Consider the following 25,798-nt stretch of genomic DNA (forward strand, 5'->3'; position numbering starts at 1 on the left):
TTCTTCTTTATATAGTCCAGCTTCTCGGATTATCTGCTCAGCACATTGAACAGGTATGGTGAAAGTATACAACCCTGATACAAACCTTTCCTGACTTTAAACCATGCAGTATCCCCGTGTTCTGTTGGAGCAACTGCCTCTTGATCTATGTACAGGTTCCTCACGAGCACAATTAAGTGTTCCAGAATTCGCATTCTTCGCAATGTTATCTGTAATTTTTTATGATCCACACAGTGGAATGCTTTTGCATAGTCAATAAAACACAGGTAAACATCTTTCTGATATTCTCTGCTTTCAGCCAGGATCCATCTGACATAAGCTATGAGATCCCTGGTTCCACATCCTCTTCTGAATCTGGCTTGAATTTCTGGCAGTTCCCTGTTGATATACTGCAGCAGCCACTTTTGAATGATCTTCAGCAAAATTTTACTAGTGTGTGGTATTAATGATATTGTTTAATAATTTCCGCATTTGGTTGGATCACTTTTCCTGGGAATAGTCATAAATATGGTTCTCTTCCAGTTGGTTGGCCAGGCAGCTGTCTTCCAAATTTCTTGGCATAGATGATTCAGCACTTCCAGCGCTGCATCCATTTGTTGAAACATCTCAATTGGTATCCCATCAGTTCCTGGAGCCTTCTTTTTTGCCAGTGTTTTCGGTGTAGCTTGTACCTCTTCCTTCAGTACCATGGCTTCCTGATCATATGCTACCTCCTGAAATAGTTGAACGTTGACCAATACTTTTTGGTATAGTGATTCTGTGTATTCCTTCCATCTTCTTTTGATGTTTCTTTGTCATTTAATATTTTTCCTGTAGAATCGTTATTTGGTTATATATAACCCAAACCAAACTAAACCTGTTGCTGTCAAGTCAATTCCTACCCATAGCAACCCTAGAGTACAGACTAGAACTGCTTCATAGGGTCTCCAAGCAGAGGCTGGTGGATTTGAATTGCCAGTCTTTTGGTTAACAGCCATATCACTTAACCACTGTGCCACCAGGGCTCTCTCTCTCTCTGTGTTTATATATATATATATATATATATACACACACAACACACACACACATATATATATATATGTATTACACACACACATAGATAAGGAGTCCCTCGGTGGTGTAAACGATTAATGTGCTAGGCTGCTAACTGAAAGACTGGAGGTTTGGTCCACCCAGAGGCACCTCAGAGAGAGGCCTTGTGATCTACTTCTGAAAAATCAACTAATGAAAATCCTATGGAGCACAGTTATTCTCACATACATGGGGTATTTTATATGTAAAACAACCATGCCATTAGCAAAACTGGTACTCAGAACTGAATTAAAAATTGAATGGATGAAAAATAATTTATTTTTTATACATTGTAACAGTCAACAATTTACAAGTACACCTGATTAAAATAATTTCATTTCCAAGATACACATAAATTATTGTTTTAAGACTCTAAGCCAAATTTAAATGTTCGAAATCTGACCAGCAGTTGGTTGGGAATTATCATGTGTTTTTACTTTATACTGACATCAATGGTCTGTTTCCTCTCTCTTTAAGGAAGACATCAAGAAGATGGATAGAGTAAATAAATATTAAAACTCTACATTTAACCTGAAGAGACGTGGAAACAAAAGTCCAGTGAAGAATGTCCCAGGAAAAGACCATGTATTAGAACAAGCAGGAAAAAAAAAAAAAAAAGAAGTAGTGTATGGAAAGACTAGAGGATCTTCTAAGTGAAGTTCAGATTGAGTTGGCTAGTTTGGAATGGGGTCAGGGCGGAAGGTGGTGTGGTGGTGGCAACTTGAGCATAGAGTTTTAATCTGCCTGGCTGGAGAGTTCATGCCTGTTGAGTATTGTTTTCCTTTGAGAGGGCCCTTTACTTATCGCAGACCTTATTGCCTGGGCTTCGTACTGTAATTTGTCATTCATAGGTGGCCACTCAGCAAGCAAGAGAGCTTAAGAAGCAGCATTTGATGTTCCAAAAAGGTTTCTGGGTAATTATACTATCAGATCTGTCATAAAAACCTAGAGCACTGATTTAAATTCTTTGGTGTGTTACTTAATTACCTTTTTAATTAGGATAAAATGTCTTTTCGCCCTCTCCTATTTGAATACCGCCATCCTTGCTTTCGGGGCCAAGTTATAAATACACTGCAATGAATAGCTCTCACCCCTCCCTTTGCTTTCCCCACTGAGCAGGCTTCTCCTGTGTGTTCAACTGTCAGTATCTGTGCTGCAGAGATGCTCCGAGTGCTCCCTAATAACTCGAAGAATTGGTGCCACTCATAGCTGAGGCTGACAGCTGAACACCGCTCAGGGGAACTGAATGTGCAAGAGGAGCAGAAAGAAGAGGGGAGATTGATTCTTTGAGATGCAAGTATAAAATGCCTACGAAAATAGCCATGACCCTGCTGGGTGGTGACGAGGGTGAGCACCAGGAAATGCTTTAGTCAAAGTGGAAAAGGGAAAATGAAACTCGAGTTTGAAAGTAGAAGAAAAAAATTTTTGTTTTCTCCTCACAGAAACATGTAATCGGAGTGGAGAAAATTCGAGAAAGAAATCTCTTTTGTCTTCTGGGACCCAGAGCTGGGAGACCTAGATGACTGGCCTGAGGAAGGTTTGCCCAGTCCTGCCACATAGCAAGGCTTTCCTTGTGGGAAGAGATTATCCGGCTGAGAAAGAGGCTGCAAGTGGCTCTGTGCGCAGTCTCTATGAAAGATTCTAGAATCATAACACGTTAAAGCAAGAAGAATCCTTGAATATGACTTACTCTGATTTCTTTATTTAGCAGATGAGAAAATCTTGGATCAGAAAAGTTGTTTCTCTCTGTAGTTAGTAGCTGAGCTGGAGAAAGAACCCAGGCCTCTTGGTCAACCAGCTGAACTCAAGCCTCCAAAAGTAGGACAGGCTGTGTTTTGTTTTGTAAATCACAATTGCCATTTGGTTAGTTATTTATGGATACTATCATTCACCTACCACTACTACTGTGTTTTTTTACACGGATCTATTATGAAAGTTGCTGGGTCAGAGATTTATGAAATCCAAAGCCATAACTCATAGTTCATGGACAAGACAGAGGAGTCTGTTTATGTCTATGAAGCCCCAGGAGTTGGTTGGGAATGCATAGTATGTCTATTCAGACAACAATTATTCCTAAACTGAGTACTCAATATGTACGCACACAGATTCTGAGACCATGATTCTTGTCCCCTAAAGACTTGCCAGCCTAAATGAGGAAATGGCATGTGAAAAAGACTCAAAATGTGCCATAATTTAAACATGAACCAAATTACAATATTCACACCACATGTAAGTGCTGAGAACCTGGACAATAACTAGGGTATAGAGCAATCAACAAAATCTGCTGACAATTCAACATAGCAGCTAAAACGCAACTTTTTAAGACTCCACAATGTAGGAGAATATACAATAATATTAGATAATGCAGTTGATGAATTGTGAAAAAGAAAGTTTCTATAAAAATTTCACATTGGTGATTATTGTTTATTTTAGTATTTATCTATAAGAAAAGATAATATATAGATACTGAAATGTTCAGATTTTAAGACTCATTTATTCAACAAATATTAATTGAATACATGCTGGGAGCTAGGTGCCAAAGCAATAGCACACAGCAAGACAAATAAGGCCTTTGCTTTCATGAAGTTTATTTTTAGGCAAGGACAAGTTTTTTTAAAAGGTATAAGTAAGCGTCATAGTTATTGATTGTAATAAGTCAGAGGTTTCAAATTGATCACCAGTGAGCCAAATATGACCATCAGATGGCGGGTCTTCTTTACCCTGCATAGTATTTTTTTTTCTTTAAATATAAATTAGATGACATTAGATAACATTTAAAAATTGCAAGTCTTCACATAAAAATCAGATTTCTGCCTTTTCTTGAGAAACTGAGAAATCTGGAAAAACTAAGATAGGATAGTCAAATAGGATAGCTGGAAAGACTTCACTGATGAAATGATTTTATAATTAAAACATGAACTATGAGAATAAACCAGGCCTATGTAGTTCTCAGGAGTCCTGGTGGTGCAGCGATTAAGTGCTTGGCTGTTAACCAAAAGGTCAGCTGTTCAAGCCCACCAGCAGCTTGGTGAGAAAAAGATGTGGCAGTCTGCTTCCGTAAAGAATTATAGCCTTGGAAACCCTATGCGGCAGTTCTACTCTCTCTTACAGGGCCGCTATGAGTCAGAATGGACTCGATTGCAATGGGTTTGGTTTAGTGTTATGAAGTTCTGGGAAACAACATTCAAAACAGAAAAAACAAGAAGAAAATGAGACTTTGCGAGGAAAGGGACAGGTTGAACCAATGAGGTGGCAGGTCATGTGAAAGGACTGTCATAGGACTTCACAAGAAGTTCAATTTTACTGTAAGAATGAAAGATGTTAAACGATAGAGAGACGTAAGGGCAGTATCTTTCTTTTTTCCTTGTGCTTTCCACATATGCCCACATGAAGAAGTATATTACCTTTATGAAAAGATCATAAACGTTATTTAAGAAAAAATACATTCTTGGTTAATATGAGTTTTAAAAAGATTTAGAATAGGAGGAAAAAGTAATAAAATGATAAGGGAAATGAGCTTGGATGAGTTATCAGGGGTCATTGGGGAAGGAGTCAATAACACAGCAGATGGCACTGATCTCTAAATGGGTCAAACTTACCTGCGCTATAAAGGTAAAACTAAGCATTGGCCTCAGTCATAAAATGTGAATATGCTGGCTAGTTTCTCTGGGCTTTTGATTTAAGAAAAAAAAATGAGTCTTCTACTCACCAAAGCAGGACAATTTTTTGTCAGGAGAAAAATGGAAATAAAGAAAGGGAAAAAAATGTAATGTAAAAGCAAGCAATTGAAAGGAGTAATGGTAATAAGCTCAAAATATTCAAATAAGGGCTGGTTCATGTTCTTCATGTTCAGGCTCAAGTTGTACAACTAGCATCCATGTAACTGAAGTCTGTATGAACTCAAACAAAGCCCCCAGGACTTGAATCTAAAATCTCTTATGCTGTAGCAGGACTCTGCAATGCTCTCAAATTGTATTTCACTGCCTACTAGATGCATCTATGAAACTAGCCCACAATCACCTCTAAAACAAAACCAAGAGGTAGAAAATTCAGAAAAAGGAAAATAAAGGGAGCGTCTAGGCAATTGGGATTCTGCAACTCTTCCAAGCTGGAATTTTCTCTCATAAATTCATCTTATATTTTGTGTGTTTGATTATTTTGCTGAAGTATGCTCTGTTAGAATTTTTGGAAAGAGATGATTAGATAAAGAATTACAAAGGGAGCAATAGGCATCAGACCATTTGTAAGACATTTCTGTCATAGTAGACTCCATTCTATGTAGAGACTTCTGAGGAGTGCCCTTAGGACTTAGTAATGAATTATTTAAATAGTTCTTTTTTGAAAGGAAATAATAGAGTATTACATCAATGAAAAGGCATGAATCTGAACTATGGCTTAAGCAGAATTTGTGGGGTTGTTTGAAATGATATGCTATTAGGTCAGTTTAAAGTATCTATATGAATCCCTGTACATTTTTAAAACCATCTCTCAAGCTGGTTTTGATATGAAAAGCTTATATCAGGGTATGCAAAGAAATATGACTCATTTTAAAGAGATGATCAATCACTAAAGCTTAATTTTTAAATCAATTATGAGAATAAATAGTACTCTGGTGATAATCAACAGTTTATGATCAAAAATTATTTTCCAATACTGTTTTCTCTCCTTATTCAAAGAAATCACAAAGTTCTGTCAAGTCTGCCTTTTTAACATGTCTGATTCCATCACCTTTTCTTTATCTATCCTACTACTGTCCAGTCCATGCACTAGTCATGAAATACCTGAGATATTACATAAATCTGATGTTTTTCATCTATTCAAACTTTTTTAGCTTTGTTCCTTCTAGAAAAAAGGAAAAAAAAAAAGAAAGAGAAATCTTTAGCCCTGTACATATCTGCTATGATGTAGCTCCTATCTCTCTGTCTAGTCTTTTACCATTCTCCCTTCACACACCCACATTCCATGTACGTAGAATTATTTAACAACTATTCTATTTATTGCCCACTAAGTGTCAGTCTAGGGATATGGCAGCTCTTGCCCTCAAGTACATACATTCTGTTCTTGTTGTTGTTAGGTGCTGTTGAGTCCGTTCCAACTCATAGCGACCCTATGTACAACAGAACGAAACACTGCACAATCTTCACAATTGTTGCTATGTTTAAGCCTACTGTTGAAGCCATTGTGTCAATCCATCTCACTGAGGGTCTTCTTTCCTGCTGATCCTCTGCTTTACCAAGCATGATATCCTTCTCGAGGAAATGGTTCCTCTTGATAATACGTCCAAAGTACATGAGACAAAGTTTCACCATCCCCTCTTCTAAGGAGCATTCTAGCTGTACTTCTTCCAAGACAGATTTGTTCATTCTTCTGATATTCCATAGTATATTCAATATTCTTTGACAACACCATAATTCAAATGCATCAGTTCTTCTTCCATCTTCCTTATTCATTGTCCAGCTTTTACATGCATATGAGGCTATTGAAAATACCATGGCTTGGGTGAGGCGTACCTTAGTCCTCAAAGTGACATCTTTGCTTTTTAACACTTTACAGAGGTCTACTGCTACAGATTTTCCCAGTGCAAATACACTGTTTCATTTCTTGACTGCTGCTTCCATGGACGTTGATTGTGGATCCAAATAAAATGAAACCTTTGACAACTTCAATCTTTTCTCCATTTTTCATGATGTTGCTTATTGGTCCAGTTGTGAGGATTTTTGTTTTCTTTATGTTGAGGTGTAATCCATACTGAAGGCTGTAGACTTTGATCTTCATCAATAAGTGCTTCAAGTCCACTTTGCTTTCAGCAAGCAAGGTTGTGTCATCTGCAAAACGAAGGTTGTTAATGAGTCTTCCTTCAATCCTGATGCCGTGTTCTTCTTCATATAGTCAAGCTTCTCGGACTGTCTGTTCAGCATACAGACTGAATAAGTATGTTAAAAGGATACAACCCTGACACACACCTTTCCTGTTTTTAAATCACACAGCATCCCCTTGTTCTGTTTGAATGATTGCCTCTTGGTCTACATACAGGCTCTGCATGGGCCTGTACAACTAACATCATTCTAGAAGTGGTAAAGAAGAAAATGAATATATTGTAATTTCATATTGTAAGAAGAGCTACACAACAAAAATAAACGGTAATATAATAGGTAGTCAATAGTCAGTGGAGGGAGAGGTATCTTTGAGAAGAAGTCATGGTAAGCTCAGAATAGTAGGTCATGGAAGGCCTGTTTGAGTGATATTTGAGCCAAGATATAGAGTTTGAGAAGGAGCCAGCCATTTGGAGTACAGAGGAAAGATCCCTTCACTTAAGGGGAAATAGGAAGAGCAAAAGCACTAAAATGAGGAAAGAGGACGAGATGGTGTGCCTGGAACAATTGAATGAGGTGTCTCATGTGTCAGATACTGTTAGAGACACAGGGAGTTGCCAGGTCATGTAAAGCCTTTTAGCCTTTGATAAAGACTTGGGATTTTATTCTAAAGGTGGGTAAGTTTAAGCAGAGAAGTGACATGAACTAACTTTTATATCTCACTGTATCTACTGCATGGCAAATGTGGTGAACCTAAAGTGGACACTTTTGGTTCTTGTACTTTCTTGCTCATGACTGTCCGATCATGCAATGCAAAGAACATTTATAGCCAGGAGACTTTGGCTTTAAGCCATAAATTTATTTACTTACCCAAATGAAATATTTAGGACTACAAACCTGGAAGACAGAGAAGAACCCAGGGAGAGCAGTTCTGACATGCCCTACAAAAATGGACTCTGAATTATGGAGCCTCCTGGAGCATAATAAACATGGACAGGCTGCTTCGTCTTGGTTGTGAACCAGGGCTTGTGGCTTTAGAGTTCATAAATCTCTGATCTGCAACTCTCTTAATGGATCAGTGTAGAAAATGACAGTAGTAATAACAGGTGAATAATAGTAACCCTAATTAACTAAATGTCATCCACTGACTAGGGATTTGTGATGGACACTTTATTATCTCAAATTCTCTCATCATCCCTGCAACGTAGACAGAGTTTCCCCCTATTTTAGAAATCGTAAACTGAGCCTCTGAGATGTTGAATCTTAAGCGCCAGGGCTAGCATTCAAACTTTGGTCTTACCTGACTTTAAAGTTTCTTTTCATTATATTGTGTCAAAAAGAAAGACTTTTGTTTGGTTTTGTGTTATATTTTTTTAGAGCTGAAAATCATTTAATACTTTTAATTTCTCCTCTTTACCTTTATAGCATTTCAAAAACAAAACCTCACCTAAAATCTTCATGTTAGAAAAATAAACAAGTAAATAGAAATGTGGAAAGAATTACAGAAAAAACATTAACAAGAAAATGGAAAAGTAAGAAATCTACCCTCACATGGAAAAAAATGAGAGCAATCCAAAAGTGCTTTGGCCTAATTTGGATCCCTCTAGGTGGGCCGCACTGGCTGGCAAGAAAAGGCCCATTAAAGTAGGTGAATGTGTTGCTTCCCTCCCTGAAGTTATGCCGAGTCTGGTCAGGGCAGTCACATAGAATGGCTGCCAAATGGGCCTCACATACACCATGGAGAACAAAGACAAAATCCCTGACTGTGGGAAGCCAAAGGTCAAATGGCTTCAAAATTGGTCCTGGCATCTTTGGCCTTGAGAGCAGTACAGAGAGGGTGGGGTGAAAGCTGTGTGCTCTGGTCAGAGATGCTGATGCCTTCCATCACCTCTAAATTCATTTAGCACCTAGAGAGCATGCAGCATAAATCTAGTGCTTAGAAGGCAGCCTTTATAAGAACTGCAGTTCCACAGCAGTCCATGGCCATTTGCAATCTATCCTATTCTATTCCTAGCTTCCACCTTTTATATTTCATTATTTGAAGAATCAGAGCATGAGAGACAAATGTCAGAGCAGACATTTTTTTAGCTGCATGCTGATGGCTGCCTTAGACGAAGAAAAAGTAGAATTACTATTATTATCATAAATAGGCAATTCGTGGCACTGGATATTTTGGGCAAAGGAAATTTTAAATAATGGAGAAGTCATGGGCTTTGGTTGCTAATGTGGAGGTCTTCCTTCAGCTCAGCTGTCCTGCCACCCTTAGGCAAGTTAATTTAATTATCCTGAATCAAAATATCGGTGTTTACAAAATGAGAATATACTAATAGGTAGTTTATACATGAAAAACTTACATGAGAATGTGCCTAGCACAATATTTTTTCTCCTTCTTCTTCTTTGATTAGTTTCTTGTAGTAAAGGGGATTTAGTCACGGAAGACTTTGTTGATTTAAAAAGATGTTGGGAAAAAAAACGGTAAGTAACTATATGTTCTGCATCAATTCATTTATTGTCTCTGAGTCTAGTTTCAGCATCCTTTAGAGAAAAGTATATCCCCCAGAAGGATGCACGCAGTTATAGGACAAGGATATGCACAATTATGATTCACATGATCTTTATTCAGAGATCTTTGGTCATAGAGTTTGAGAAAAAAACATGTTGAAGAAGCCAGGTGTCTTGATTATGATACTGTAGTCAGGTATCTTATTGGACATAATAAACACCAAAAATAAACACTAAGTATAAAAGAAATTTGAAAAGCAGTGTTAATCCTTTACATCAAGTTGCTGCCTTCCAAATCTGAAGATGATTTTCACGTTTCCTTAGACTGCTTTTTGTTTGAATTATTTTTATATAAAGATACATGCCTGCGATAGTTAATGTTATGTGTTAAATTGGATAGGCCACGATTCTCAGTATTATGTAACTATCCTTCATTTTGTGATCTGATATAATTATCCTCCATTTTGTGATATAATTAATGAAATCACCTTCATGATGTGATTAGCCAATCAGTTGTAAAGGGAGTTTCTTTAGGGGTGTGGACTGGACCTAATACGTATGTGGACATACTGGCAAAGTTTGTTTGCTTGCTCCGGATCATATTTCTGGCTCATCATCATCCGACCTCTGGTTCTCAGGGCTGAAGCCAGCAGCTTGTCATCTGATCTGATGACTTTGGAATTTGCCAGCTCTGCAGCCCTGTGAGCCAACAGCTTGTCACCTGACCTGCTGATGTTTGGATTCATCAGCTCCACAGCCCTGAGAGCCAGCAACCCGTCATCTGATCTGCCTACTTCGGGATAATTAATGTTATGTGTCAACTTGGCTAGGCCATGATTCTCAGTATTATGTAATCATCCTCCGTTTTGTGACATAATGTAATATATACAAATATATTACATTTGTGTAGCATATATAAATACATATAAAGAGAAATTTATCTCAAGCAAATGGCTCATACAGTTGTAGAGGCTGGCAAGTCCCAAAGTCTGTGGGTCAGGCTGTAAAAATGGCATGAAGGCAGTGTCTGACCTCCTTCAACCCCACAAAGGGGATGGGGAACCAAGATCAACAGTGCAAGGCTGACTCCCATGAGGTGCAGGCTAGACAAGTCTCGTCTCTCCACCATCTTTACTAATTCTGACACCAATCGTTACTCTATGGCACTCTCTACTTTTCTGCTGGGTTCAATAATTCATTGTAATGGCCACACAGAACTCACAGATCAGACCCATGGTTATGAGGTTTATTAGGGACGTAACAGTTACAATTCAGGCTCAGGAACACTCAGGATACAGTTCTTCCATCAGGACAGACTGTTCCCAACTATGCTCACAGGCATGCCTCTCCCTGGCCCTAGGCCTCTCCCCAAAGGCACTCAGCTTTCTCTCTCCATGGGCTGGGAAGCCCACTGCTCCATCTCCTGCTGCCAGTTCTCTACTGCCCTGTCTCTCCTGCCACCACTTCTCACCATCTTCAGGGTTACAGCTTGCTCTCTCTCTCTCTCTTTCTCTCTTTCTCGGTATCCTGCTTCCAGGAGCTTCTCAGCACAGGGATTCAAGGTTCAAAGGACACACTCTCTTCTCCTGGCTGTTCTTCTTTGGTGGAAGTAGGATCCTTCTCTCTGCTCTGGAATTGGCTCTTTTAAGGCAAAACTGACCAATCCCCTTTGTGGGCCACAATTACCCTATCACTCAGTCCCACCCAATCACCTGGGTGGGAGTTACATGACCATAGCTAGAAAGGCCATATTAAGTAAGTCATTCAACCCATAGGTGTTGGCTGGAGGCTTCTTGCTCATGTGATTACAGGGGCTGACAAACCCAGAATGGGCAGGTCAGACAGCAGGCTGCTGACTCACAGGGCTTCAGAAGCCAGAGAATCCTGAAGTCAGCAGATTAGATGACAGGTTGCTTGCTCATAGAGCTGTGGAGCTGGCGAATCCCAAAGTTGGCAGGTCAGGCGATAGGCTGCTGGCTCACAGGGCTTGTTGCCATGGACTGCCAGAAGAATGAATAAATCTGTCTTGGAGAAAGTACAGCCTGAATGCTCCTTAGAAGCAAGCATAGCGAGACTTCATCTCACATACTTTAGAAATGTTATCAGAAGGATCAGTCCCTGGAGAAGGACATCATGTTTGGTAAAGTAGAGGGTCAGCAAAAAGAGAAAGACCTTCAATGAGATGGACTGACACAGTGGCTACAGCAATGGGCTCAGGCACAACAACGATTATGAGGATGGTGCAGGGCCGGGCAGTGTTTTATTCTGTTGTACATGGGGCCGCTATGAGTCAGAACCAACTCAAGGGCACCTAACCACAACAACAACAGCAATAACACACACACACACATATATATACACTTCACTAGTTTTGCTTCTCTAGAGAACCCAGCCTAAGAAATAGTACCTTTATAGTTCTTAACTATTAGTACTAAAATGTGTTTTCTCTCTGAGATATAAGTGATGTTCAAAGGCCAATCACTCTGTACAAATGTCACCATCCTTGAGATGGATTTAGCATTTCTCCAACAGATTCTTGAATCAGTAATACTTGGAGACACCATGCACATCAAACATACTAGTGTAATGCTTACAAAATCGATAAATTGTGGTCATGTGAGTTTTGTTATGTCTATATATTGATTTAGTTTTTATTATATCTGTAATTACAGTTCAAAAATACAATTTGATTGATCTTAAAAAAAGTATTAACTCTTAATTTTTTTTAACCACCAAGACTTAACTTTTAAAAATTTTTTCTATTATTTTATAGTTTGATCTATTTCACATCCAAACAAACAAAAAATACTCAGTAGGATAACTTTCTCCGAGGTGCAGGGGCTTGAGTGGAGACTCTTGATTTTAATAGTCAGATGGATCTACCTGTCGATACAGAGCAGTACCTAGAGAGGCTTCTTTAACTCAGAGCTGTATGGAGATAAAGAATTTATTGAGCTTGATTCCTTTTACACTCTCTAATGAGAACCATGCTTATATGCACTAAACCCTACAGAATGGGCAGTGATTTCTAACAGTCTTTAGTTCCTTCTCAACAACAAATTGGAGATAGTGGTCAGTGGCACAACCAGGTGAATGACTGTGGTCCAGTTTAACTCCTCTTCTGGTTCTCCCACTTTCTTTTTGACCCATAAGAAATGGACTATCCAGGAATATCTACTTGGTGTTTCAATGCACTTTTTAACACTATATGATGACTGAAATTCAGTTAAAACTTCCTGAGCCTAGGTCCTGTATGTGAAAGCTACTATAGTGGTTGTCAGTTGCTCTAATCATAAATTCACCCCAAGGGTCAGCAGATATCAAATTAGAAAAGATACACTCCCAGACACCATTTTTGTAGATCAGACTTGGATGAATGTTGTCAATTTCATGTGGTTCAACCTAATATAATCACTTCAGCAATTCATATGTTTGATCATCATAGAGGCTTTGCTATTTAGCTTGAATCTAAATATTTAACTTAATACATCTAAAAATGGGTTTTCATTGGCAAAATCAGTGATTTGATATGTATACTAATGTACTTTAGGAATCAGCTTTCTCTGGTAATATTAATGCTATTCAGATATGTGGATTGACTTAATTATTTCAGAGACAGTTGGATTGGCTTAATTATTTCAGATACAGCCTCTACAGTCACATGAAAAGAGTACAAAAATCTAACCAGCGCCTTTAGGGATGGTGCCTGAGTCTTGCTCTCTTAATAGTCTTGTGTCCAGCCATTGGCCTCTGGACTGTTAGCATGTATGTTTCAAGTGAGCTTCACATGCAAAGCATGATAGTAACCCCTACAAAAATAGGAGATTGGGGTTTCATTCTTATTACAAATTAAGTTGTTTGAAATGTGTTGTGCCTGTTTGCTAACAAATAGTTGTTTAATATCTGTCTGCATGGGTTGATAGAATTTGATCTGACACTTATTTTCATTATTATCTGGTTTAGTAAGTTGTGGTAAGTGGCAGCTACCATTATCTACCTAAAATGCCCTACCAGCTATGCATAACTAAGTTTTCTTTAGTTCATTTTACAACACATTATCTTAATCTTCTAAATATGTCCTTGATCAAAGAACAGCTTTTGTGAGGTAATTGTTCACTGGTGTCTGGAAGGCTTTCCTTCTTCCCATAAGTTCTGCCCTGTATTGGGTGGTTCTGTGATACCATGGCTCTTTGACTCTAGACGAAGTATTCTAGGTCTGAAATCCTGTGGTTTGTGTCAGCTCTCACTGGGATCAACACACTCGCTAAAAGGACTTAAACTTTTTTAGTTGGAAGAGTCTTCTTGCTTAGGGCTAGAACTGCAGGCAGATATGCTCATATTAGTTTGAACAGTGGTGGGATGTTGACATTCTCTTTTGATGCTATTATCCACTCTCCATGTAGTATGGTAAGCCCTGGTGTCTCAGTGGTTAAGAGCTCAGCTGCTAATCAAAAGGTTGGCAGTTCGAATCCACCAGCCACTCCTTGGAAACCCATGAGGCAGTTCTACTCTGTCCTTTAGGTAGGGTTGTTATCAGTTAGAAGCAACTTGATGATGACAGCTGTGGTTTTTTGGTTTGTATGTAGTGTAAGCATTACTCCTTTATGATTTCATATGTAATATCTTGGAGGCCAAGTCATGTGTCCATTCTCTATTTTATGAACTATGTGGAAATGATTTACCACATGTTGTTATATATAACATATCATCATATCTTAATTTTGTAACATGTATGCCACAGATCAGGATCCCTGGAAGACAGATTCTGAGACACTGAGATTTGCATCAGCTGGTCATTGGATGTGTGCCCAGAGAAAGGGCATAAAATTGCACAAGGCAGCTTCCTTCCTCAAGGACAATTTGTAGAAAAAGACCTTGTATGATCTGTCAGCAGTCAACACACCCAGCAACTTGAAGAATAAGGGTCACAGTCCTGAAACAGGATATGGGCAGTACATGACAGCATCATCATTAATTTAGTCCCAGGTCTGGACTATTCTCAGTGAATATTATGTTCCTCCTTTTTCCTGACAGTGTCAGGACCCTGACTCAGTCTCAATTTTGCCCTCTATTTCTCCAGTGCTAGCTTAATTATCTGGTCTCCCCCATCTCCTCTCATAAGTATCATGAACCCTGAGGGGGCAACGTTCATCAAGAGAGTAGTAGAGTCTCCTTTACTTAGTCACCATTAACCCAAACTGCTTTCAGCATTAACTAATAAGAGGGAAATACAGGCACTCCCTGGGTTATGAATGTCTGACTTACGTACAACCAGTTACAAACCAATCCTGTAAAGCCTATTATATTAAAAATTCAAGGTGAATACAATCGTTCATAATAACAAATGGACACTACTTCGTGACGGGCATCAAAACATTATTATTACTGCCTTATTATGTTAAAGATGTTTTAGTGTATCTAGAAGTGTTTCTTTAATATTTTTATGCATATAAAGATACACTATATACTATATACTAAGACAAACATTTGACTAACTGATGCTAGATACAAAGTGTACCTAACTGTTCTGATTTAGGTACAAATTTGGCTTAAAGACAGATTTAGAAATGGAATTCTTTCATAATCCGGGGACCGTGATGAGGAGGAAGATAACAATCTTCTTTTTGTTTTTACTGTATGGAAATCTTATTTTTTTTTGCTTCCTCCAACATGATGATAGAAAAGAAAGAAAACGTAGAAGAAAGAGAATGCCAGCACAGAGTCAAGTGTCCTTTATAAGTAGGAGAGTCTAATTAAGAATGGCTTCATTACTAAGAAAATGTTGTCAAAGATGTGTTAACAACCAGAAGAGTAGGGTTACAACAAAATGAAGAATGGAAAGTATGGGGGGTAGGGGAAAAGGAATTAAGGAAAATGTAAAATTATTTGATAGGATATTTCAGGAAACCAGAGAGTAAACAATATGCAGCTTGAAGGAGTTGGGCCAAGTAAAGTTTCCAGAGAGTGTTCTACTTGCAGAATATTCCCAGCTGCCTCAGGTTTATGTGACTCAACAATAATGCAACTCATGATCTTCAATAGCAAGAGTCAGACTAAGTTCAATATTAATGCCTTCAGCAAAAAGTTTGCATTAAAAAATAACATACTTTTCCAAACTTCTGGCTAACACTTCTATCTTCGACATTTTACTTAAGTCACATGCAGGGGTATTCTGCCAATTTTCAACTCATCAATTTTCCATTTTCAATGAAATTGTTATGGAAATGCAGTTTGTACCATGAAGTCTTCTCTAATGAGAATAAGGCCATTATTTTGCAATCCAATCTAATCTGAAGATGCAAATGCACTGACAATCTTACTTATCCTTGCCCTGATTGCATGTACCCTGAATATATGACCTATTGAATTACGCATTCATGCTTGCGTAGAATTCAATTCCCCTAGTTTCCAATCCCGGAATTTTGCAGGCAGCTTTGATGTCAACGGACTATCACAGAATAAGAAAATGGTAAGGATGGAACAATTTGCCACCCACAATGGCGTCTACATCTTCTTTAAGTGTCTTTATGACCATATCCCATACAAAAGAGTGTATACTACAGAAAAGTCAGAAATCCCTGTGAAGGACCACTAGTCATCTCTCAAACTTTTTCACTGAATTCGTTCATATCTGTATCTTCATCTCTATTTCTATCTCTTTATCTTTACCTATCTATATGTGAGCCCTGGTGGCATAGTGGTCAAGAACTCAGCTGCTAACCAAAATGTCAGCAGTGCGAATCTACCAGTAGTTCCTTGGAAGCCCTATGGGGCAGTTCTACTCTGCCCTACAGGGTCGCTATGAGTCGGACCTGACTCATGGCAGTGGGTTTTGGTTTAATCTATATGCACATCTATAGCTACAGCCAGTCCCCAGATCGTGAAGGAGTTCCATTCCTAAATGTATCTTTAAGTCGAGTATGTACTGAAGTTGGAACAGTTAGGTACAGTTCATATCTAACATCAGTTAGTCAAATGTATGTCTTAGTATGTAGTATATAATATACCTTTCTATATATAAAAAACATTAAAGATTCCAGATACACTAAAATACCCTTAACATAATATATAGTACTACTAATATTAATAAAGTTTTGATGCTTGTTGGAAAGTAGCATGCATTTGTTATCATGAACAATTGTATGTACCTTTAATTTTTAATATATTGGCTTTATTGGGGTTGATTCGTAACTCCGTGTTGTATGTAAGTAGGACTTTCATAACCCAGGGACTGCCTGTATCTCTATCTCCATATTACCCAAATCTATATCTGCAGATATAGATACAGATATAAAAGGAGCAGAGGCTACCCATCAACTCGGCTACCTTGAGAGGATCTGTGAAGATTATTGCTCTTTTGTCTTTAAATACAAAAGAGGAATAATCTTCACAGATCCTCCCAATGTAGCGGAATCTCTCTGTGGAGAGATGTGTAAACAGAATGACGGTGCAGTTGACTCCACATTTTTCCTCATGATATTTTATTCCCAGATATCAGTGTTTATTTTTCAACAAAAGGGAAAGCTCTCAAGACCCATTAGCTTTCTCTTAAACACAGACAAACTTCACCCACTCCCTTTGGAAGCTCTGATAATTTTCATAGCACTCTAGATCATTTCAAAAAGAATAAAATATAATGGAGGGCTGCTCTTACAAACACAAATTTTTTCGAAGACTTTGGACTGGCAGCTTTGGAAATTCTTCTCTCAAGGGAAGTAAATTTAAGTGGAGCTGCACTTGAGTTCAGTTTGTATTCCCCTCTCAATTACCATCAATACAGCTGAATCAGGAGCTACACCATAATTCCTGAGATAGCTTTTTAAAAATCTAAAATAAAAGAAAAAAGTGTCATTGCAGATGGGGGTGAAGGAAACCTTGATACAAGAGAGACAAAATCCCCGGAGGGAGGGAGAGGAGAGCATGTAATAATGAAACAAAAACTTGAAATACCCAAAGCAGAATATGCACATTTTGATTCTTGTTCTTACTTTTAATTGTTTAGGGTTGCAAATATTTGATGTGGTTTTGCTTGACTTAAGATACAAAGTAAATTTTTAAACAGATATAAAATAAGCAGCCCGGGTGATTATCATAATGTGGTAAAGGAACAGCCAGCTAGTGTAATATATTTTCGAGTCGCTACTTCTTGCGTGGTTAGAAAAATCTCCCCAACAATATACCAAGGACATCACGGAGTGGTAGAGTCCCCCGTCATGGCTTACTGCTTAAGCATGCTGCAGGCGACTACTATATCAGCATTTAATAGCTCAAAACAATAAGATATGTTTGTAAGACACAGAACATTATTCAGCAGTGCCTTTCTATTACCGGTAGATAGATCATTGCTTGGGCTTCAAGTTTTCAATAAGTAAGAGACATTTTTACTAATTAAAATGTGAAAGTAAGCTTCCGAGCTGGTTGCTGGATTTAAGTAATTGCAGAAAAACAGTTCACTCGAAGATAATAGTGCAATCTGATATTTATGGAATGCTAGCTTTTCTATAAATATTGAAATTTAATAGTCAAAATTCAGTAATTACAAGTGGAGCTATTCATCTCTTATTTACCTCCACGCTATAACTGAGGCCTAGAATTCTAGCTGTACAAAACATTCAACTGTTTTCCAAGGGCTATAAGTGCTATTGTGAGGGGTTTTAACACAGCACTAAGAATACACAGGGGAGTATCATTAAAGTCGTCCAGAACGTGCATCTTGATGCATTATTTCTAGTCTGACAGCTCTGCACTGCAAAACACATTCTGGTTCACACATGAATGTCAGTATCACTGCAGACTCCCCTCTGCTGGCCCAAGGTACCCGTGGGCAGGTCTAAATCTTCCTACACAACAAGGATCTGATTCTGTTAGAAAATACAACCAGGTTTGTCTGATAGCAGAATGATTTTTGCTGCAACTTTAGCATGCAAATAGAATTTGGTCCACATTTTATAACTTGACAAAACAAGTATTAGTTTTGTGATAGTAAATTCATAATTTGCAGTTTGATCCTTAATCATTGTATCACAATGTGGATGAATTCAAGCCCATAGTGGGTATTGTGTTGAAGACTGTGCATATTGAGATTAAATAGACAATGGTCCAGGGTGCCAAGGTTTACACTGACATATAAGATGCACAAAGCTTATGGAGTTGACTTTGGTGGAGTTACGATTTTAGTGGAGGCAGGACACTGGTGTGTCCCAGATATGAAATTGAGACCTGTTTCTGCCAGTTACTAGCCCTGTAATTTTGGTTAGATTGTTTTATCTCCATAAATCTCAGTTTCTTGCCCTGTTAAGTGGAATTAACACTAAAATCCACCTCCTTGGGTCATTTTGAGACTTAAATAAGGTAACTATGTAACTTATTTTTTAACCTAGTGCCTTGCTTATAATAAATGCCCAATTAATGATAGGTAACAGGTATTTTAATGTGCTATTAAACAAAATAGAAGACTTTGAGTCTGAACTGTTCAGTATACAATAAACATAAAGGCCCAAGTGAAAGTGAAATATATGGAGAGAGGTGAAGATTAAGGCTAACTTATGTTCCTCTCCAGACTGGCCCCTTTAAGTTCCACTTCATAGGGCTGTTCAAGAACACAATAACGGGCCACAAACACAACCACCCTTCAATAACATGAAGGTAAGCGGCACACAGAGAGTGGGCAGAAGGACTACAAATGCGCAGCGAAGCACAATGGGAGGAAACATAAAAAAGCTGTTGATCACTAGGAAGTAGTAACAGCAAACGGGCAGAACCAGTCAGAGAAGAGGTGGCTCAGAAGAAGGGAGACAACAGAGCCTTCCATGAGGCAAATTTACTGAGCTGAAAACAGCAGGAGGCTCGGCAAGTCAACCAAAGGATTCCCCTTGTACTCTGGCCTGGGGTACTGCACAGGTCAGGCAGTCGTCTCTCTCCCCGTGGTTGGTATATAGATGCAGACAACATCTCCTAAAGACACCCTGGGAGACTAGAAAGAGAAGAGACTGTGTGTTTTTCTCCCAAATCCACCACCTACCAGCTCAATGAACTTGGGCAAGTCACAACCTCTGCGTTTCAACAGCATGGTCTGTAAAATGCAGCGACATTGCCAACCTAGCAAACAATAAATGTTAGTTTCCTTCTCTGATTTCCTTCCCACCCCCATGCAATCTAACATTTGGCTTATTTATTTATATTTTTCATTTTCGTGCAGGCTCCAGCACTTAAAGCACCTGGGAATTACTGAGGTAAATCCGTTGTTTCTTTGGCACAGAGGCCGAGCAGACTTCCCTTCTCGGTAACAATGGGGAAATCATCACCACCCATCATCCCACCGCAATCATTTCCTCTGCAGCAGAAATCGTTCCTATTCTTTATCTCGGGATTACTTTTGCTCTGTGAAGCTCTCTAGAGCTTCAAAATTCTTGGTGCATTTGACGAATTTTGCTTTCAATCTAGATCCCAGATGCAGACCTTTTTTTTTTTTTTTTTAAATCCCTGGCAACCAAACATCAAGTCTTTTAAAGCCTCAAGGAAAGCCTGCTGTCATTGGTTTTGCCCTTATCCAAATCTGCATGTAACTTCCTGACCACAAATTAGGTCACAGATAAGTTTGGAGCTGCCAATCAGCCTTGGATTCATCAAGCGTTTGAAACTGCCGGTGCTGCAGTACCAACTCCAGCGTGTGCCACAGATAACGGGATCATTTGCATAGTTACAATCAGTTAGTGATAGAATGCCTGAGAGGCAGAGAGGACTCGTGGCAAATGCAAAGTCACTTTCAGATTTGCATTTATTTCGGGTTTAAATGAAGAACAGAGGACCTGACTGAAAGGGGCATTGATTCTGCAGAGCGTGTGCCTGTAAGTGTTTCCACTCTTTGAAAGTGCTTTGTGATCTTCCTACGCGCTATTCTTCTCAACAACGTATGGCATAGCTGGTAGGCATTATTATCTATAATTTAGTGAAAGGGAAGTGAATCAAAAACAGGTTGAATGACTTGTTCAACACCACAGGAAGTCACAGCACAGGCAGAGGGAGAAGCCACAGCTTTGTACCGGCTCCCCATCTGTTGCTAAGCCCCATTAGCCGTGTTTCCTACCTGTACCCAATAATTAGCCAAACTAAGGGCTGCCATTGATTCATATTTTTCTTTTCTTTTCTTTTTTTTAGCATTTCCCTTCTTTTGAACTTACTCATCTGACTTACAAAACATCGTAAAAATACCATTCCCTCCCCGGCCTCCAAAAAAGAAAAAACAATAAGAAGGACAGCCTGTGTGAGTTCATTTAGCCTGAGGATTCGGAGCACAATGGGTTAATATTTCTAAATGCTGTGGCTGGTGCTGTGAGAGGGGCTGGTAAACCTTGAGAGAACTGTGCTCTACTTAAATGACAAGTACCAGGATCTGATTGATATTCTCTGTAAAGTTTTCCCCAGTTACATGGTTTTTCCATGGCACCTACGATTTGTGGAACATCCTTGTATTAATTAGCCATATGCTAGTACTTTGGAGGGAGAGGCAATAAGACGATTCTCTAGAATTTCATCGAATAATATATACAATTTATTGAAAAGACATCATTTTTGAGACTGGGAGGAAAGGTTAAACACCTCTTCAGGTACCATAACGGAAAATGCTGTCATGAATAGATTGCAATCCTCCTAAATATAAAGAACAAAATAGTAAGCAACTTCTTTAGTAAGAAGAAAAAAAAAGTTAAAAACCGCAGCAATCCCTGACTCAGCAAACACAAGCAGTTGATAAATGCACCTGCTACCCTGTCTAAAGCTGATCTAGCCTTTTCGGGGTGGCATTATCAAGTTAAGATCTTGTTGGAGAGTAATGAACACAAGGAAAGACGCTGCTACTCAATTGTTCATCATTAGAGCCCAGTACATGGCTTGAAGGGGAGCAGGGACTGGGATAAATCAGTGCTTTGAACCTCTTGACAGTTGGTGCTCAAATCTCAGAATCTGGGTATTATTTTTGGCTAAAGTATCTGTCACATGGCTCGATTGCTACATATATTAATATGTTGAAGATGAAGTGGTACAGGCGTTCATCCTTGCAAAGGAAATTAGCAGGATTGGACTACATAGGAGCCTGACCCAGTGAGTCACCCTGAGCATTCTCTCTGTACCTCAGTTTCCCCTACATGGATTAAGAATGACAGTAACTTCTGGAGGGGGCAAGTGGGAGCATTCAAGAGGGAGGTTTATTTTTAATTAAGTTCCCACATAAATGTAAATGCAAAACTACATTTTGCAGAAAATAAGCTATGAGAATGAAATGTTTATTGAATATGTACTTGTTAATAAACTCTAGGCACTTCACCAAGGGTACTTTAAACATCACAAGAATCCTCAGAACAAGTAACTCAGAATGACCTGCATAGTTAACCGAAGATGTGAGTAGAGGGGTCTCTAACTCTGGGGTCAGATGACATGGCTACAGAGGCCCTGTTGGGAAGTTTTTCACAATTCATAGGAAATCTAAAACTGGGCTGCTCTGTTCTGTTATTTGCAATCCAGGGGCAGTTTTTATTAATTAATACTGCCACCTCCAGGGACACTGGATCATCCTCATGTTTGCTGTTTTTTTTGTTGGGCTTGGGTGTGTGGCATTCTTGGGCATTCTAAACCATAGACCACAGGTTTACAGATACCTTGCTATAAATAGGAGTAGGTAATCTCCTTCCAACTCCCATCCGTCTCAAATGTGTAAACAGAACAAAAATAGTACTTACATTACAGGATTGTTTTGAGGATTAAATGTGATAATGTATATAAAGCACTCGGCACAGTTCCTAACACATACTAAATAGTTGATAACCAAAAATACCAAATTGGTTGCCATCAAGTTGATTCCAACTTATGGTGACTCCATGTGTGTCAGAGCAGAACTATGCTCCATAGGGTTTTCAATAGCTGTGATCTTTCAGAAGTAGATCATTAGGTCTTTCTTTCAAGGCACCTCTTGGTGGGTGTAAACCTCCAACCTTTCAGTAAGTAGCCAAGTGCTTAACCATATGTGCCACACAGGGACTCCATAAACACTTAATAGTTGTTTTAAAAAATACATTCATACACATGCATACAAGGGCACACTAACGCAAGCACTAAGGCTCATCGGTGGGATGGGCACTGTCTACAATGAATTTACTCAATTATAGTAGATATTACTGCTCTCATTTTATCCATGAGGAAAAAGCACAGATAGATTAAAATGGCTCCCCTAATCTCACAAAGCTGGTTATTGATCAAGTGGGAATCAATTCAAAATTCCAATCCCAACTTGTCTCTACACACAGGCTCTTTAAATCGCCCACTTTGCCTTTAACAACATAGATCTCTTGATACAGATATAATTAGCATGAACAAAAAGCAATTATTTTTTTTTTAAAGAGACTGATGAAAACTGCTTTCAACCTCATTCTAATTTCTCCTTCTTCAATTCCTGCTAACAATTTATCCCCTAAGGCCCATCAGTGGTGCAAATGGTTTCCGTGCAACTACTAATCTAACATTAGCAGTTCAAAGTCACCTACTGGCATCGTGGAAGAAAGGCCTAGTGATCTGCTTCCATAAAGATTACAGCCATGAAAACCCAGTGGAGCAGTTCTACTCTGTAACACATGGGATCACCACGAGTTGGAATTGACTCGACAACAATGGGGTATTTTTTGTTTTTTTGGAGGAAGGTCGATTCCTAGAAGACCAAAATGTACAACATCCAAAAAATGAGTCAATAATAGCAGAATTTAGGCATCATACCAGAAAGGGCAGGGAGCAACTGGGGTGTGAGAAGGGTAACATTGTTTTTTTTTGCTAAGGAACTCTTCTAAGATGCTCAAATCTTTCTATTTTCAAGGACCTCTCTGCTCAACGTAATGTTTCCTTATTCATTGTTTGTTTTGCTTTTGCTTTTCCCTTGCAAACATTTACAGCAAAGTAATTCAACTACTATCATAATCATATACAAATTAATCAGTCACTCCATGACTGGTCTTTTAAAATATGGACAAGATAAACAATTTTGTTTTATTGTTTTAATCAGTAAGAATACAAAATGCTGATTTTCCCCCACTAAGTTTTGTGATTTTCAGTAAAAATATATTCCATGAAAATCATCGTTAAAGAATCTTCAAAAGGATCCTTTTCATAAGTAAAAATTAAATAAACATAAGACAGTATTTGGAAAAATAAATGTAATTTAATTACAAGCAGCAAATTTCACATAAAATAATAATTAACAAAGGGCCTTTAAAAAATATCGTAGAGCCTTAAAAATACAGTACTGTGTATCAAAGATTTACAGCAGCCTAGGAACATGTGTTCCATATTCTAATGGAAATGATGCCTTATATATCCGGGCATGGTTTCATTTCCTTGGACAAGTTTATAAATCTCTCTAAGCTTCATCTCATTTGAATATAAGGCCAAGAGTAATTTTTACTTCCTGGAGTTGAATGAAGGATTAAATAATATAGTTCACGCAACATGCTTAAGAAACATCTGTCATGGTAAATGCTCGGTGGAGTTTTTGCTATTATTACCAGTATTGTTATAATTAGGCACATAGTAGTCATGCAATGATCTAAGGACAATCAAGCATATGCAAATAGAAGGCAATTTATAACGATGTTTTCTGTTTTTAGAACAGTTACCATAAAATGGTGTGCGCTAGCTAACTGGACTTTCAGTGTGTGCTTTACTGAAAATTCTTGTTGCCAAGAACTGAAACCTACTCAAACTCTCTTAAACAGGAAGAATTATTGTAATTCCCACAGGAATCCCAGTTTAGGAAACACAATACCGCTGGGCTTAAGGCTTACCAAATACGAATCTTTTAGCACCCAACACTCTGCCATTTTGACTTTTTTTCTGCATCTGCTTCATCCTCTTCAATCTCACAATCAACTTTTTCTACTTTTTCTTAAATGTGGACCAATATTGTCAACACCTGTTATTTCTTATTGGGAGTTTCAAATCAAAGACCATCACTGCTGTCTCAATATTCATTATCTCAAGAGAGATTCAGGTTGGTTTTGCTCATTCAACTGATTGATGCCTATGCTGGGTCTAAGCAGCCACAGCCTGGGTAAAGCATGGGCATGTGGCATGTAAGTATGTTGCTTCCAGAGACTGTGGGAAGAGCAAGTAGTGGAACCTTCTAAAATAGCAAAGAACAAATTGAGAAATATTTTTAACCTTGAAGAGTTTTTACAAGTTCTATTTATAACTGGCCATTTAGGTGATCTATTTTCACACAAATCTTGTTTATATGTAATGTTTCAATAGAATGTTCAGCAGTTCCGGTTTTCCTATTTTATATAGATCTATATCATCTGTACTGGCTTTACTTAATGAAAAACTGGCTTCCCAGTGTCATCACTATTGATCTTAATGAGGGTGAAAGTGACTGTTAACTCTCGTACTCATCAGTAAATATTTAATCATTCCCATTGATACTATGAGAAATAGATCAAGTGCTCATTTCCTTTCCTCCACTAACAGCACTTGACTCTGTATATGGAAGAAATCTGTATGGTTAAAAAGAAAATCAAAACCTGGATTTATGTAGGAGACTTCTTAGATTTCAATAAAAGAATGAGGGCATAAAATTCTAAAAAGAAATGGACACTGGGAACCCGGGCTATAAAGAGAAAGGAGGAGAGTGTTGACACATCGTGGGGATTGCAACCAATGTCACAAAACAATTTGCGTATAAATTTTTGAATAAGAAACTAATTTGTCCTGTAACCTTTCACCTAAAACACAATAAAAAAAAGAAACCTTTGTCTCAGTTATTATTTCATCTCACAGCCAACAATACACATTCAAAAATATCTGTAAGAAGCTGTAGTCAACATTCCAGCTGCTCACCAATATTCCCAGCATTCCTTCCCTCCTAGTACATAGGAGGATTGCCCTTCCCGGACCCCCTGTAGTCAGGAGTGGCGGTGAACTTGCTCTGATGACTTAAATGTGAGCAAAAGTGAAATGTACCACTTCAGTCTGAGGTATTGTGCTACCAGTGTTGGATCTCTGGCCCTTTCTTCCCTTTTGCTACTGATTATGGAGGTGGCTTTGTATTGAGATGTTGGGGCCAAAAGATTGAAGGAGCCTGTCACCCATGGAGGATAGCTTCCCTAGACCCACAGAGAATTTTAGGTAATTAAAAGCTAAACCTTTATTTTCTTAAACCACTGAAATTTGAGGGATTTTGTGTTACCATAGCTTAACCAAACTCATCCTGACTGACTGGCTCAGCTATAAAATATTAATATTCATTCTCTCTTCTACTAAAATCAAACACACTGCAGAGTGACCAAAAATCCCCACAGAACCTTCTCTATATCGAAATATGTCCAACTTTTGGCCATCTATGTGCTTGGAAATGAGAAACAACAAGGATTAATGAC

This window comes from Trichechus manatus, unplaced genomic scaffold (genome assembly GCF_000243295.1).
Source record: "Trichechus manatus latirostris isolate Lorelei unplaced genomic scaffold, TriManLat1.0 scaffold00211, whole genome shotgun sequence".
Classification (NCBI taxonomy): Eukaryota; Metazoa; Chordata; class Mammalia; order Sirenia; family Trichechidae; genus Trichechus; species Trichechus manatus.